Source organism: Orbicella faveolata, unplaced genomic scaffold (genome assembly GCF_042242905.1).
Source record: "Orbicella faveolata isolate gen_17 unplaced genomic scaffold, um_ofav_v1 contig_35, whole genome shotgun sequence".
Taxonomy (NCBI): Eukaryota; Metazoa; Cnidaria; class Anthozoa; order Scleractinia; family Merulinidae; genus Orbicella; species Orbicella faveolata.
Window position 1 is genome coordinate 11,452,501 of NW_028301564.1, and position 18,088 is coordinate 11,470,588.

At 38.6% G+C, this 18,088-nt stretch overlaps 2 pseudogenes; both read right to left on the reverse strand.

Moving 5' to 3' along the window:
* Positions 1 to 1,613: 1,613 nt before the first annotated feature.
* LOC149103274 (uncharacterized) lies at positions 1,614 to 4,623 on the reverse strand (annotated as a pseudogene).
* Positions 4,624 to 9,537: 4,914 nt separating this feature from the next.
* LOC149103275 (uncharacterized) lies at positions 9,538 to 12,655 on the reverse strand (annotated as a pseudogene).
* Between the last annotated feature and the right edge of the window lie 5,433 nt (positions 12,656 to 18,088).

The following is an 18,088-nucleotide window of genomic DNA, read 5'->3' on the forward strand; positions in this document are numbered from 1 at the left end:
AGCAATCAAATATTTGGAAAATTCAGCGAAACCGAAAGTAGATTTTGAGCCCAATCGGGTCGAAATCGTTTTTGGCGTATTTCTACCAAAGACAGCTGTATTAGCAGAAACTAACTATGGTCCTTTTCTATTCTTACTAGGACCTATCTATGGACAAAATACAAGCGAAATCAATTTTTCGACCTGTGCCATTGATAGGCGAGTTAGGTCCATTTTTATAGGCATTCACTTTTAAGACTTTTTGAGGAGAGCACAAAAACCTATGGGTTGCCATCAAGAGCAAGATGTGATTATGGGATGGAGAATGTTCTTGTTGCCCAGTTCATGTTGGAAAGAAGAAGCTTAGACAGGGGAAGTACTATCACAGGATCATCTGTTCACAATTTCCGGGTAGAAAGAGCTCACAGGGATGTTTATGCTGGCGTCCTGTGTTTTTGTGCAAAGTTATTTGACGAAATGGAAAAAAAACTGGTATTCTTGACCCTTTAAATGAATTGCATCTGTTTTGTCGTCATTACATATACTTACCAAGAATCAGTAAATCTCTTGAAGAATTTGCTGATCAAATGAATCAAAGGCCAGTGTCAACAGAGCATATGTCCCCTCTTCAGCTGTGGACGAGGGGCATGCTGGAAAACATAAATTCTCAACACACTGCACTTACTGTAGATGAAATGGAACAGTGTGGTGTTGACCCTGATGAATCAGTTACAGTGAGCCATGAAGACTACCAGGTACACATTGATCCACCAACCTTTGTGCTCACAGAGGAGCAAAGGATGCAACTGCCAGATCCCTTTCAAAATGACCATAATCAAGGTCGGAACAATTCCCTTAACAGTGTCGAGTTCATGACATTATTCCTTTTCAACGAGGAAGAAACTTAAGAATAGAAGTCACTGATGGAAAACCCAGTTGATGTTAGCTTTTATATGTGCTTGCAATTTTGAAAACTAGGATTTCTGTGTCAAATAATAAAAAACTCCGTTTGTTGCTGCTTTTTGGAGGAAAGATTTGAACTCAACCTAGATTTTGACTAGACCTTAGAGGAGGTAAAGTGCATTACCCTAAGTGCACTGAGTCAGGGTATTACAAAACAGTCATTTTATGTCCTTGGGACACTTTGAAAAATTGTATCCCATGATGAACAGAGGGAGAAGTCAGATGTATAGAAAACCTACTTTGAGAGATTAAAAAATCATCTTGTTAACACCCACACCCTCTACCTCCCTGCAAAACAACTTGGCTTTTGTACCCATTTTACAGTCACCATTCCATGTTTTCTAATGACAGGTCTGTAGTTCTTCATTCAAAGTGCACTCAATAGCTCCCACTTTCATTTTTCATTAACATTAAGAGTGGTAATGACCTGGATAAGTTGTTAGACAGTTGCCTCTTTTATCTTCTTTCTGATTCCTTTGTTTGTTTGTTTGCCACAAAAAAACCCACACCAATGAACTAAAGTAGTGAACACCATCAGAATACGAGAATTGAAACCGTAGGGGATTACATTTTACAGTTCATCAGCCTGAGTTCTATAGCCTATTTCCTGTACTAAGAGTGGGTATTTCTCCCACACAAAGAATTTCCCTGAAAAAAGAGAAAAATGATACTTGCGTTGATAACATAAACATTTTATTAAAGGAAAGTAATGACAAAGTTAAGTAACAAATACCGGGTATGAAAGTGAACTTTTGCTACCTCTTCCCATAGCTGTCACTGAAGTATTGAGGTACATGTATCAATAAGGCTGGAGAAAACACTATTTAGAGATCTCACTTGAATACATACAAAACTAATGCAAAGCACCATTACTAAACCCAACCAGTTGCAAAAGCTAAGTTGTTAAAATGGAAACCCAAGAATGAGCAGGAATATCCTAGATTGAAAACAATTTTCTGTCAGTTAACTGAAAACTGTTCAAACTCAACATGAATTGGTGTTGTCATGAATAATAACATTATCATTGTTTAACATGGCCACTGAAACATTTGTGATTAACAACATCATGTTCAAGGGACAGATTTCTTTCAATCCAACTTGACTTCAAGGTTCAAGCTGTTGTAATGTAAAAACCTTCAAAACAAACTGTCACCTTTCTATAAATTAACTCTTGACAAAGCATAAGTTTCAATTCAAACTTGTAATCCTCATTTCTGAAAAGAGCCCTTTGGTAACAGAAAAAATAATGCTTAACTCTACAATAACATTATTGGAATCTGTTAAATAATTCCAAAGTATGTGCTACCAAAAGCATAGTCATACAGATTAAAGAGGATGTCATCTGAAGGAAGACTGACTGTGCTGCTTGGAGATGGGAGATGCAACGTATTAGTGCAAGTGTTTGAAGTAGGGAGGAAGCTCCCACTGCTGGATACAAATCTGAATTGTGGGGAAATGGAAAACCCCAATGCTGGCTCCTCATCTGCGCCACAAAACAAATTGCAAAATGTGATTAAGGGTTAGGGTGGTGGATCCAGTAACCCTTCTCCCAGAAGCAACTTCTTTCACGTATTTGTAAAATGCAGCATATACTTCTTTTTCATACCTCTTAGTATTGGAACCCTCCTCTGCAAACTTTGGTTCCAACAAATGGACAAGATTCCTCACATTGAGTTTGCTAGAAGAGGGCCTGAAAAGGCATAAAAACAAAGGAAGCTTTGCCATCAGTTGCAGGACTCCAACTTTTCGTCAACCATTTCGTAGGTTGACAATGCAGGGGGAATGCTCAGATGAATCATCAATAAGTTCTTGAAGTTGTTCCTCAGACAGAAAGCTGGGAATTTTCCCATTCCGTAGAACACTTAATCCCATTATTATACCAGATGTATAGTAACGTTCTGCAAAGTCCTCGATGAGTCCACTGTCAAACAATTTTCTTTGATTTCTTTGAGAACTAACCTGAAAAACTCTTTTCTAGGCCCCCCCAAGTTCTGAGCACCCTCTCCAATAAAATCTACCTCAAGCCTTAAGTTGTCAATTAATGCTACTTCAGCTAATGCATCTTGAAAAACATGGTCCCTATCTATTATTATAAAGTTGGTCTTTCCTTTTAGTTCTGTTGAAGGGTCAACTATGTCCAACTGCCTTCCATCTAAAATGTGTTCCTGGGCTTTCTTCAGGATGGCAACTGGATTTTGAAATCCCATACATTCATCAATAATATTGACAGTGATGTTATCAATGATTCTCAAATAGTCAGCCTCACTGACAGGCTCTCCATTATCTACAGGCTGTTCCTTATTAGCCGCAGGTTGCACTACATGTTGTTCTCCATTGCCTCCCTCTTGATCATCTACAGTTATGGGTGCATGTTGTTCTCCGCTATCTCGCTCTTGATCATCTGCAGATTCGACTGCATGTCCCTGTTCCACTGCATGTTCCTCTTCCTTATGTCTATTTGTATTTGGCTCTTCACAGTTCATAGATTGCACCTCATCTTGTACGATGATGCTCTCTTGATTTAATTCTGACATGAAATCATCCATACTCCTTTGAATACCACTGTCCACCTCATCAGGGTCATCTTCGACCAGTAAACGCACATACACAGCACCTGCAGAGGCGATGTTCTTCAGCAAAATGTTTCCATTGATCCTCACCCCTGAAGCCAATGTCGGTTTCACTAGCACTCCAGAGATATTCTTCACGAATTCGAACTCAATGTACTTGCATTCCTCTGGAAACTGTGCTTTCACTTTATTGTAAAGAGCTTTTTCATTCCACCCTTTGTCAATTGTAAATCCACTTATAACACGATTTCTACGTTGGAGACTGACCTTTTCTTGGCGAGTTGTTTTCACACTGTAAACCCACAATAATAATGTCTTTGGTGGCAAACTCATTCGATGGACGGCCAACCCTTTGTGTCGAATTAGAGCGGCCTCTACCGCTCGAAGTAGGAGCAGAACTACGATGAGTTGTTTCTTGCATACTCGGGAATCTTCGGTGCAGTTCACTTACCAAACTTCCTGAACTTCTAGAAGAAGATCCCGATTCTGATCCTGACGGAAGGGAACTAGAAGCAGAACCAGATGATAATGGACTCGAAGTGGAAGAACTTCGCTGATTACTTACTGCCGCAGTATGAGTGGAGTCCGCTAGCTGAGAAATTCGACTGATTTCTGTTATAGCATTATTGGCTATCTCACGTATCTGCCGTTGAACAGATTTATCCATCTCCAAATATTTTCGATACAATTAAAAGATGAAACCACAAAGATGGCGCGAAGAAATCGAACGGGAAAGTACTCGAGCCAGTCCCCCTCAAATCGCAAGCCCGCAATGTATTGTAGGCCAAATAATAAATTCACGATACCTTGAAAAATAATTGTCAGCGCCAATGAAAAAATAATTCTCAGTACCACAAGTAAAAAAAATTAGCAGTACCATTCAAAATTAATTTGCAGTACGAGTGAAAAAATTCATTCGTAGTACCCACAAAAAATTTAACCAGACTAAATTAAAATAATTCAGGCTGCTAAAAAAAATAAGCAACCACCTCAAAAAAAAATTTGTACCGCCGATGAAAATACACGGCAAGCTCATAAAAAGTAAAACAGTGACTGAAAAAACTGACTTGTGGGGCAATTTTATTACTACAATTTTGACCAGAACGGGCCTCCATACTCAAACACCAGTACTAGTACCCATAAAGATTTTGGACAGGATATTTCGCATAATCAGTCGGAAGAGGAAGAGGGAAAATGGAAATAAAATAGAATGGCTCTTGTGTACCAGAGACAACCCTTTCCCCGAGTTACTCTGGCAGAGCTAACTTTTCACTTATTTCTTTGCAAAATTCAACCAACCGTTTACACGAGGATAACGAACCAGACTTGGGGGCGAGACAATTCAGGTGGGCAAGTTGACTCGCCTTGGCAGCTAAAGTAACCAACAACTTTTCTTTGAGTATACATAAACACTTTGGCCCGCCTCACTGGAACAACTCTTGACATGGCGAGTGTCATGTAATGGCTAGATTTAAGATTTATAGCAGCAATTTGTATCAAAGAGGAGAAAATTAACTCAGCAAAACCCACTGTGATCAAATGACTAAGGGAAACTTAAACAAAGAGGGATAGTTGCACATTTGATTATTCAATAAGAGTTACGAATAATCATGCAGGGTCAACTTTTACTTGGCCTACAGGGGCTACATTTTCACATACAAACACTTGATAAAGTTGCCTCAGGCCAGGGGGAGGGTTATCTCGGGTACCCGAGACCATATAAATGGGACCTGTGTTGCCTCAAAGGACACCTCCACGATTTTCAAAGGGGAAGGTCCTTAAACAGGTTCTTAACTTAGGGCAGCTTCAATGGCAGATTCCCTCTGATGGCTTGGATTTGAATAATTGATTTAATTACTTTTAAAGAGGACTAGAACTTAAAAATCTTGCTCGAATTTCGATCCAGCGAGACATAAGCTTCCATGCCGTGAATCAAGTTTTTACTGGGCGTTTTAAAAGCACTCACCAAAGAGAAAGAGACTGATGACCCCAAAGTACCAATAAATATGTACTGTATCTTACTGAAAACAGCAATCTTCAACGAGAGATGTAGGAATGTGGGATACTGACCTTCAGCATGCGATCCAGCTTGTCTCTTCTACCAATACACGTGAGCCAAGTGCAACAAAAGCTCTGGTGACAGCGACTTTCGGAGCTAAACGACTTCTGTTAATTATGTTCCCGTAGTACACAGTGCAAACTATGGCCAGCAATACTTTATCCAGGTTGTTGTTAACATTATAGGCTATTGTACTTATTGTTATCACTAAATCACGAAGAACAAGAACCAAAAGTCGGAACAACACCAGTTTTGCAAATGTGTAAAATTCGCCAGACGACGATGGAAGGCTCTCCGTTATTTTACTTCAAAACAATAATAAACTTTTCTCTTTTCCCGAAATTTTTGCTTAAAGAGTCGAAGTAATGTGTCTAAAACATCCTTCCATCCTCAATATTTAATGAAACGAAACTGATGGTTTACAAATAGAGGAAAATGGTGAGTAATCGAAACGCCATTTTCTCACTTTGTGAAACGAGCCGCGAAGCGCAGTTTAAACCGGATGTGACGTCATTTTTTGTTGGATGATGCCTATACGAAAATTTCAGGAGTCTTCTGCCCCACCCATGGGACAACCCCAATACTAGAAATGGCGCGCGCTTACGGTCTCCGTCCCCGATTATGGCTCCTGTAAATACCTAATCGTACCTTTTTGGTGCGCTTCAGAGGCACATTAGGCTCGTTTGGTCTCACCATGGGTATCCTGACTCGACTGCATTTCGCTAAAATACGAACCATCACTCGACCAAAATCGCCTGATATGCCGGAGTGATAACGTTGAGTTTTTTTGACAATTAATCGGAGACTGCTGTCTTTCGGCAGGCTAGAACGAACACAACACAAAGATTCCACCCAGGAACCGAGTTGTGTCTCTTGATCCCCGCATCCAACATACATTCAAACCAAAGCGACTCTCCCGATTTGCGTTTTGAGATAGAACCAATGACATTCTAGCTGCCTTTTTGATCAAAAAAAGGACAAGCACTAGATAAAGCCATCATTATTTTTATTAATCTTCAATTAAAGTACAACGAGAAATATACTCTACGATATTTGATAAAATATTGTAGATCACATGTTATTACATTGACAAAACAATCTTTTACAGCATTGGTTCTCGTTTCACATAAGGATACTTTTCAACTTGCTGATCCGCGTGGTGCGTTTTTTTAACATGAGATGAAAGTAAAAAGGCACAAAACAGGGTTAAAAATTAAAACGCACCAATCAATCGAGTATGCGGCCCTATGCCCCAGTGGAGGCTATAAGGAATGATGGTGTTGACGATGATGATGTCTCAGAGGGAAAAGTTCATATAAACAACCTCCGACGGATATAAACTAAATATGTGGCTCAGTTCTTATCAGCATTTAAGAGCAGCTTCGCCTAAATATCAACTTGACTTGGAAATAGCGAAAAAATCGAATTTCTTCAAACTCGCCCACAATGAAGCCCTACGGGCACTAGTTACAAAAATATCGTTTTAAGTTCGATAAATCAAAAATTTTTTTTTTCCTCAATTTTTTCGTTTCGATGCCCCAAATCGGCCAAAATTCATCGAAAATGAGCGGCATATTCAGAGGCTCGTAAACTCAAAAGCAAAAATCTTCATTACAAACTGATTGCACATCGTATTTGTACTTCCTTTCTTGTCTATTTAGAGCTAAATAGATCGTGATTTGATTAGAACTTAAATATTTGACTTATTTTTTAAGTTAACGACCCAAGACAGCTTTACAAGAGGTCTACATTTAGCCTATTTTCAAATGCTAAAAAGGCGTTCTGGTACACGGCTTTTCCCAAAATGACTAGTTTGGTCTGAAAGAGCATTGTTTCTTCTTTAAATTAGTGAAATAAAATTTTTGGGTAAATAAAATCGCGAGCGCTGAGATAGCGAACTAAATACAGCACTTCTTCCTGAAAACTTGACCTTTGACCCGAGCGTAACGAAACCAATTAATGCAAGAAAAACCCGGAAGAAAAGCAAACGCTTCGTTATTTTGAAACAATTTCTAGTGATATCTCTCCGAAACCATGATTGCAAGAAACTATTTCCAGCTATGAAATCTTGCAGGGTCAAAGAAGGAGCTAAAGGGCGCATTTTGACACAATAACTTTGTTTGCTGACAATTGAATTGCAGTCAATTCCAGTGAAATTTGTAAACTTGAAGTATGTTAGCCGATACTTACCTGAATATTTATATTAATAGAAGAGTCGTCTTCTTGGATCAACCTTCAAAAGAAGCTGGATCCAGATTTGGAAACCTCTAAAAGAAGAAATGTTAATGTTCCGTGACCTGCCCGCTGCTATAAATTAGCTTAAATTCCATGCACATGCCGACCGCATGTTTGTCGTAAAACTCACTTAACTCCTCTGACAGTTTCCATGGGTAACCCCAAAATAAACAATCCCCAAAAATGTAAAGTGAAATTGGCTGTCTTCATGAACAGTTATAGAAGTTAGAGTCACGTTCCATTACCTTTTAAAAGGGCTTGATTCTAAGTTGTTCACTCAGTAGTTACTGTCACGTTCGCATACTGCGTAGTATCGGTCGTGCACACTGAGTAAGTTTCCCATACACAGTCTTGTACGCGTTTGTCTATTGAATCAAAAGTCAAATACTGCGCTTGTGCAGCCTGTGGATAAATGACAAACTTTCAGATATATTTAACACTATTTTGTAACTAGACCCAAAAAAAAGAGTCACAATGAAAAGCCCAAACAAGTGTCTGCAGTCTGCACGGTCTGCACTGTTTTGGCGTGACCGATTCGCGGCATTCGAACGTGAGAGTAGTGAACAAAGTCGACGCAAACAAATAAAATCAAGCACTTTTTAAAGGTAATGGAACTTGACTCTAGCTTCTAACTGTTCATGAAGACAGCCAATTTCACTTTACATTTTTGGGAATTGTTTATCTTGGGGTTGCCCATGGAAACTGTCAGTGGAGTTCAGTTGGTTTTACGACAAACATGCGGTTGGCATGTGCATGGAATTTATAACATCGGGCAGGTCACGGAATATTAAACATTTCTTCTTTTAAAGGTTTCCAAATCTGGGTCCAGCTTCTTTTGAAGGTTACTCCTAGAAGACGACTCTTCTATAAATATAAATATTCAGGTAAGTATCGGCTAACATACTTCAAGTTTGCAAATTTCACTGGAATTCGTTAACGATCATTGACTTCAATTCTCAGCAAACAAAGTTATTGTGTCAAAATGCGCCCTTTAGCTCCTTCTTTGACCCTGCAAGATTTCATAGCTGGAAATAGTTTCTTGCAATCATGGTTTCGGAGAGATATCACTAGAAATTGTTTCAAAATAACGAAGCGTTTGCTTTTCTTCCGGGTTTTCTTGCACTAATCGGTTTCGTTACGCTCGGGTCAAAGGTCAAGTTTTCAGGAAGAAGTGCTGTATTTAGTTCGCTATCTCAGCGCTCGCGATTTTATTTACCCAAAAATTTTATTTCACTAATTTGAAGAAGAAACAATGCTCTTTCAGACCAAACTAGTCATTTTGGGAAATACCGTGTACCAGAACGCCTTTTTAGCATTTGAAAATAGGCTAAATGTAGACCTCTTGTAAAGCTGTCTTGGGTCGTTAATTTAAAAAATAAGTCAAATATTTAAGTTCTAATCAAATCACGATCTATTTAGCTCTAAATAGACAAGAAAGGAAGTACAAATACGACGTGCAATCAGTTTGTAATGAAGATTTTTGCTTTTGAGTTTACGAGCCTCTGAATATGCCGCTCATTTTCGATGGATTTTGGCCGATTTGGGGCATCGAAACGAAAAAATTGCGGAAAAAAATACTTTTTGATTTATCGAACTTAAAACAATATTTTTGTAACTAGTGCCCGTAGGGCTTCATTGTGGGCGAGTTTGAAGAAATTCGATTTTTTCGCTATTTCCAAGTCTAGTTGATATTTAGGCGAAGCTGTTCTTAAGTTTAAATTGTTTTCCTTCCTATGCTTTTACACCAAAACAGTAAGCATCGAACTTCTGACCCTTGTCATTATTCGTCGATGATGGGTTAAGGCCAACACTGAGACACATGCTCTTCAGTTCTTGCATTGGAACAACAGTAATACCGTCTTCAAGCCAGCCATAGCTAAATATAAAATATAAAATATGTTGTCAAGATAAGAAGTTTAAATCAAATCTGCTCTGTCAAGAGCACGACAGCACCACCCGGGTATAGTGGGGGAATAGTTCTCGGGCTTAAACGCGGCGCGGATTTGCGAATAAAACCTTCATTAAGCACCTTCCTTTCCTCCTGGCAAAAAAATCCCATAGTCAAAGCCTAAATGTATAAAGGGAAAAGAGGATTCAAGTTAACAATATTTATCTTTCCAAGTGAATTAGGGGAGGTTACGGGAAAAAATTACTCGAATCGATAAAATTATTTTGAGCAAAATCATAAATGGCCCAAAACACCCGTCAGTACTCAAAAAAGCGAAACAATATTTTCCCTTCCTCAATAAAAAAATGGGAATTACAAATTTTGCTTTGAAACCCCTTTCCACCTTCTTGAGTACTTCCTGGGAAACACCAAAGAGATGATGGTGTCGGAGAATACTCTTTTTTGTTTTATCTTAATTTTATTTATTTGTTTTTTTTTAATGTCTTTTTCAGCTTTTTATCTTGATCTTCCATATTAGGTAGTGTTGCAGCGAGGTAGCTAACATTCAGTATTACACGGACGAAAGTGAATGTCCTCTCTTGCAATAAAATCGCAATATTTATCTCTTTGGCTCTGAGACCCAACAAGTTGCCGAACCTAAGAAAAATGTCTATTTGACCTTCCACACAGAAATGACAAAATGAAATAGAATACTAAATCAGTTGTCGCAACTTGCTACACTAAATATCATCACTGACACTCACCTGCAGCGTTGGAATCCTTTATTCCAGGCAGCTTTTCAAACGTTGCCAGAGTTCCGTTCAGAATCTCACATACTCTGACAGCCTCAGAAAAGTTAAACGAATATCTTGGGTTAAAAGAAGCGTGAGTAATATTTGTAATACTCCTTCCACCCTTTGACAGTAGAATTATACTTGTATCTAAGAAAGAAAAAAAAAAGAAAGTGGAATGGAGTTGTTGTAAGTAAACAGTCGTGAAATAATGCCGCTTTGATTCTCGTCAAGGAATAAAAACATTGATTCCTACTTAATTTAGCTGTGTGTTTACCGAGTTATGAACGCACTCGGAAAGCTGAAATTAAGATCTTTCACTAAACTATGGAATGCCAATTTTTCTGGATTGACAGAAAACACTGTACGCCGAATTTTCCCTATTGATTTCCCGCAAATTATTCAGCTCTTTTTGAAACCTTACTCGCAACATTTAAACATGGGAGCGGGGATGGAAAGTGCCCGAGCTGACTTTAACCATTTATAACCATTTATAACATATATAAGGAAAAAGCTGCCAAACGTTACAACCTGACCTAAAAATCATCTGGAAGCTATTTGATATGACACATCATTGTACTCGTAACTTGAAGTTTTCACGGCAACCTGTATCATTCGGTGTGTGCAGCTCATTTCTTGAAGATCAAACTCTTGATGTATTTTCTTTTAATCCCCCAAGCAACCTTTGTGGTATTACTGATACATCAAAGAAAAGGTGATTACGTTACTTACTAACGTTACAATGGTCGTCAATATAGGGCAGAACGGCGATCTCTAGGGGACAGCGGACACTTCGTGATATAGCGGAGCTGCGTAACTGATACACCGAGCCGTCTTTACATATGTCCTGTTAAACGAGGAAAGATTCGAATCAACAGAGGAATATCTGTCAAATTGATAAAAGTAATTCTTTATCTTCCCAGCGAAACATTTCTCTAACAACATATCGGCGTTATTTACGATCTTTCTTTTCATGAAGGCAATAAAAAGGCACAAAACTGTTTAGCCGTCTAGCACGCCATGAAACCAACAAACGCACAATTTTTTCAAAATTTTCAGTCGTTATCAAACGAATGGGATGCCACTCAATCGCAGGGATACCCCAAACATCCCCCAACATTAAATTTGCCGGTGCCCATTTATACACCTGGGTGGTGAGAGGCACTGTGAGAGTTAAGTGTCTTGCCCAAGAACACAACACAATGATCCGAGCCAGGACTGCAACACGGACCGCTTGATCCGGAGGCGAGCGCACTAACCATGAGGTCATCGTGCCTCTGGAAAAAACTTACTTTATATAATATTTGATTTTTCATAATGAAACCTTCGAAGGATTAGCTGTGTACAAAAAATATCAGTGTGATGCTTATTTTTGATAGTCCTTTGCTCCGAAGTAACTCTGGTCGTGTGTAAATTATTTTTAATTTAGTTTTCAATCAGTTTCAACTCTATTATTGAACAATAGCTAGCAAGATTCTTATTCAAAACATATTTAATAAGTTGTTTTTTCACACACCAGTGACCTCCCGAAACTAGCTATAGGAATACGCCTGCTTAGTTCAAAAGTAACAAGGGTTGCTTGTTTCTTGTGGACTTTACGTGAAACGTTCATACAGAGTTCCAACCCGGGAGCAAACTGATCCCCTTATTCTTTCCGAGACCGGACCGGTGGGTTGTCATATAACTCTATCTTGTCGTCGACTTACCAGAAAGTGAAGTAATCAAATGCGCTTCGTCTTTTGAAGTCCATTGGAAACTGGCTCGCTTTTGAGTTACTTAGCTCACAAAAAAACTTTCCATCGCTTGAAGATCTTCTCCCAAAGTTGAATGAAGCACATAGCTTATTCCTCAAGCAGAGAGAGCCACAAATAAGCGAGCTTTCCGCATAATGCGTCGACAAAATGTGATCAAAGAGAGAGAATCCCTCCATAACGTGGAAAAATCCAGATCTGTTTTTATCTTCCGGCATAAAGTCTTTTAAGGTAGTCAAGATGAACCAGTTTGGTATTGTAAGCAGAACGGTCATGAACAGGGCATAAAACGCGTCCATTGTAGTCCTCTTAACACGCTCACTGGTGTCCTGTATCGTGAGTATTCTTGAATCTTTCGCCGATGAGATTTCCATGCACCTGTCGTAAATTTGAATAAGTAACAGTGTGAAAGCCAGTGGAATTTAGGATTTCTATTATAAGTGATTATTGGAAGTTCTCTCAAAATTGTACGAAAAAAAATGCTCGAGCTTTCATACGATTACTCATTAATCATATGATTGAGAACAATGCCAACGAGCGTGCATAAATGATAAATTCGTTTGCTCTCAGCCAATCACAATGAGTAATTTTCACAGACATACAGTATTACAAATAATTAGAATAAATGACGAGCATATAGTTTCGCAACAAAACCAATTCCAGTTTTATAAATGACTTGAACACTGCAGTTACAGTACTTTGGATCTTAATGACAATGTCAGGGGAAAAAGCCGCGTTAATATATAAGCTCATATTTCAGGCAAGAAACATGCTGGCCCGAGGTACTGGCAATTGCATCTCTCAGAAAAAGATAGACGTCTTTCTTGCTGTAACCTTCGGACAGTTATTATTTCCAAGTAGAATTAAACTTAGATTTACACGTTCGTCTGCTAATTAAGACAATTCCGCATCAGCAAACACATGCCGCTCTTCGCCATCACTTTTACACCTCCATTCTTATTTCGGAGTTTTGCTGTTATTAAATAGTAATAATTATAAGCAAAAAAGTTAGGTAACAAGGCTTTCGTTGGGGTGGTAGTGGGGGGTTGGGGGGGATAGAGGAGCAGTGGATAACGGCAATAAAAGATTTTGATTATCGAGTGTTAAACTTGTCTGTTTGTGGTGGATTTAGCTCAGTTCCTTTACCAACCAGAATACCAGTCAGAATCTTCTCGCTCCAGTTTAATTCTAATCCTCATAGTCGTAAGGTTACAGCGCAACAGTTACCAATTAAAAGGCCCTGAACAGATTGTGCCTGTTCCTTTTACGAGGATTGGACACTCAGGGGATTTTAGTATATAGAAACAGTTTGTAATATACCGATCAAAACCAAATTGATGAAATGTTTGGCTGTACAAGAACGAAAAGTTTAGACCAAAGGATTATTTCTTAGCACGAAAAAAAAAAACCCGCATTACTAAGATGGCAATTTAAGGACTAAGATGGCAATTTAAGGACTTAGATGGCAATTTAAGGATGACAACTTGAGTGTCCAAGCTCAGGGATAATAAGTTTACGGTTTTTTAAAAGCTCTTTCTGTACCAATACACATACAGTAGAGATTCAGCCTTTTTCCATTAATTTACTCCAGGCTTGTTTACGTTAAAACCAATTTTAAGGTTGTTCTTTGTGACTGTGCCTGGTAAAAAAGCAAAGTGTTATTGAAGGCTACATTTGGTTTGTTCACCTATACATCTTTTATGATGATTTGAGCGCCTGAGTGTGAGGTGTGAACATGAAGGAAAATATATGAAGCAAGAAATAATACTGAAACATAATAGCAGTTAAAAGTCTTTTTCCCCTAGCAAGGTTTGACGCTTGCTAGTGTAACCTTAAGCTAGATTACATTCTACATGACGTTAGCAAGAAATAATTCCAGGAAGGACTGATTGCTTGACTCTCTTTTCCGTTGCCCGGAAATTCTGTTCTTCGGTCAAACCTTACCAACGGGTTGAATATTCAGCTTGACTCAACGATCTCACTTGGATGGAGTCATCCTAACTAAAGGTGTTTTTTTTTAACAGAATCAAACAGTAATTAATAACTCACTGAGTGAGTATTAATATGAGCCACGAATGGTGAGACTTTCAATGGACCCAAAACAAACAACAAAAGGAATTGTTTGTCTCCCTGTACACACAACCTAAGGGGAACTGTATCAATATACTTCGGAATTTGCATAAAAGGTCGATAACAAGTTTAATTCAAGAATATTGTAGATTTTTACGTTACCCTAATTTTTTTTTCTCCATTACGAGTAAAGGATTGAATTCTTTTCGGTCTTCTTTGAGCAAACCAGTTTATTCAAAGCTAAATATCTATATCTGTATCTATCTATATCTAAATATCTATATCTATATCTATCTATATATTGACTGTTGTGCCACTTTGAAAGCTCAAAAGTTTTGAATGAAGTGATGAGCGAGTGTAAATAGCTGTAAGGTTCAAAAGACAGTGCAATCCGCCAGTGAGTTTACTTAAGTGTGAAGTTCAATATTACATAATATTATTCACTTTTTACAGACCTCGTCTTCTCGGTCCATACTCATTTTTTTTTTTTAAGTAATTGCTTACAACAGTAACATTATTTATAATACTTACATTATTTACAATACCAACATTGCTTACACTACTACCCATTACTTACAAAAATAAGATTAATTAAAATAATAACATTACTTAATGCTCTGTTAAAAATTTCTTCTTTACCTTTTTTACAATTCCATAGTAATAGATGTCCAACAGTAGCAATTAAATAATGAAAGAATGAAAGATGCAAATGCAGCCATAACACTACCAGAAAAATGACCTGAAAAAATTTCAGGCTCTGAACGGGATTCGAACCTACGACCTTTGCGTTACCGTTGCAATGATCTACCAACTGAGCTATCAAAGCCACATTAGAGCGATCGTGTGCGAATTCGGCCCTATATGTTCAGTGGACGTAATACTCGGCTCAAGTATATGAATTCCATTGTAATAGATGTCCAACAGTAGCAATTAGATAATGAAAGAATGAAAGATGCGAATGCAGCCATAACACTACTGGAAAAATGACCTGAAAAAATGTCAGGCTCTGAACGGGCCTTTCATTATTTAATTGCTACTGGAATTCATACGAGAGAGAGCGTAGCGCAATGCATTAATCAGGCTTTAGAGTGCCCAATGATCGCCTCAATGATTACCAGACCACACTGGGTGGGGTTATAAACTGAAATAGGGTGGGCGTACCACTCCCTTCACTCCTGGCTGATGATTCACAGAACTACAATCAAACTTCAACTTACAGGTAAGTCTCGTTTAATTTCTAATTCTATTTCATCATCAGCCCAGGTCGTGAGGGACTGGTACGAGATTTTAGAGCAATCATAGAGGCATCATTGGAATAGATTGTAAACAAAAAATCCATGCAAACTCAAACATGATTTATTAGTCATCTAAAAATGTTATACTTGTGTAAGACAACGTGGCAATGCGAGTGTAACTCGTACTAGTGATATTTAACTACATGAGAGAAAAGATCAATTGTCAATTGTCATTGTCTGCCAAATGCAAAATCGTGTCACCAAAATTGAATGCATTATCGGCTGGTTTATGATAGTAACGTCGAAATGTCATCTCATTAGACCAGCCTGCTGAAGTCATGATATCTTTGATATTGACATTCTTCTCTGCCAAGAAGGAGGTTGATGCAGAACGAGTACTGTGTACTGTAAACTTAGACACATCAATACCAGCAGATTTCAGGACATTCTTGCACCACCTGGATATGGTGTCTTTGCTTGCTGGGTCATGAGGTTTGACATGGCTAAGAAGTAGTTGACAACAATCATTTCGAAGGACTCGGGTTTTCTTAATGTATTCCTGTAAATGTTTAATAACACATAAATTCTCATCCTCTGGATATGCCAGAAACACAACTGGTTTGAGGTGGGTACCCACACGACTTTGCTTAACTTTCTCAGTAATTACAAAGGTACATTTGAGGTCTGAGAGCTCCATATTTTTTATTAAAAAGAATTTGACTGTCTGACACCTTTGTCCACTCAAAAGGGTTAACAAAAAAGTTAGCTTTAAAGTCAACTCCATCAAGGAAAGCACTGATAAAGATGCACCTTTAAGGAAATAATTCAACACAGTACTCAAATCCCAAGTAGCCGTGTATCTAGGTAAGGAAGGGCGAAGTTCAATTCCTTTCATAAAACGCTTCACAATGGGAAGTTGTCCAACTGGGAGCGATGAGTTGATATTAAGCTGAAGCACAGAGGATAACATGCTTCTTGCTGTGTTCACGGTGCTCTAGGACAGTCCGTTCTCATGTAACATGGATAGGAAGTCAAGAACTACAGGTAAATCTGGAGAGAGAACATCACACTTCTTTTCTTTGCAGAACTCTATCTACTTCTTTAAGTGAGACTGGTACTGACCTGTTGTTCCCTCACGCCAGGAGGCAGTAATAACTTTAATAGAACGTTCAGTAAATCCTAATCCTGCAAGTTGTTGTTGGACAGTAAACAAATAAGAAGAGACATGTTCTTGTGAAGAGGGTGTGCAGTTGTTGGTGTTGCTGGTAGTCTCAGTAGATTCTTTGAGGGGTGAAGCTTGACTGGAGGAAGGAAGAGGAGAGATGTCAGCAGAGGGTACCATGCTTGAGTTGGCCAGTCGGGAACCACTACCACACCAGTTGCCTGATCCTGAATGATTTTCTGTAGCACCTGTAAAATACAGCTGAAAGGAGGAAAACAGTAGAGTTTCTTATTAGCCCATGAAAAAGTGAAGGCATTTATGAATGATGCCTCAGGGTCTGGTCTAAATGAGCAAAAAACAGGCAATTGCTTATTCAGACGAGAAGTAAATAAATCAATCTCTGGTTGAAAATTAAGGGTCTTGAGGGCCCCAGTCAACAGTTCAGAGTTGAGCATCTATTCAGTATCTTGGGAATGAAAATGCCTAGATTCACCATCTGCAATCACATCGGAGGAACCGGGAATATTGGCTGCTGTAAGCCAAGTTATGTTATGTGAAATGTAGAATTCCCAGATCTGCACTACAAGGGAATTACATTCCTCACTATGACAAGTACCCATGTTGTTTATTTGAGAGACAGCAGAGGTATTATCAACCATTATTTTAACATGTTTGCCAGAAAGGGACGAATGGAAACACTGGGGAGCAAAAAATGCTGCAAGCAGCTCAAGGTAATTTATGATTCTCACTTTCTGTGGGGAGTCACATCCCACCTGTTCATTTATCATCCATAACTGCACCCCACCCCTGAATGGATGCATCTGAATACAAAGTTACATCTACTGGTGAGCAACGGATGGTGTTAAAACTGTTGTCAAGGTTACATAGCCACCAGTTTAGTTCAGAAATACCATTGTGTGAGATGCACATTCTCCCATCAAAATTCCCTTTGGCTAATTTTAGAGCAGCAACCTTGTTCATTTCTAAATTTCTGTAATACAGGGCTCCATACTTGACACCTGGTAAACTGGAAATTAGGTGACTAATAACTTTAGCAACATCACGGATTTTGACACAAAAGGAGTTCTCAAGAAGACAAGACAAGAGTCTTTTTATCTTGGCTATGTTGTCTTGGGTGAGGCTAACTGTCATAAGGACAGAATATATGATAAACCGAGAAAAACAAGTCGCTGTTGTGGGACTATAACTGATTTCTCTGGGTGTATGACAAGACCGAGGTTTTCTAACAATGTGATAGCAGCAATAACATTGGCTATGCACTTCTCTTGGGTTTTGCCTTGTAGGTATTGATCGTCAATATACCCAGATATCATATGACCACATTGTCTCAAAAATGCTAAAGGTGGTTTCATCATCTTTGTAAA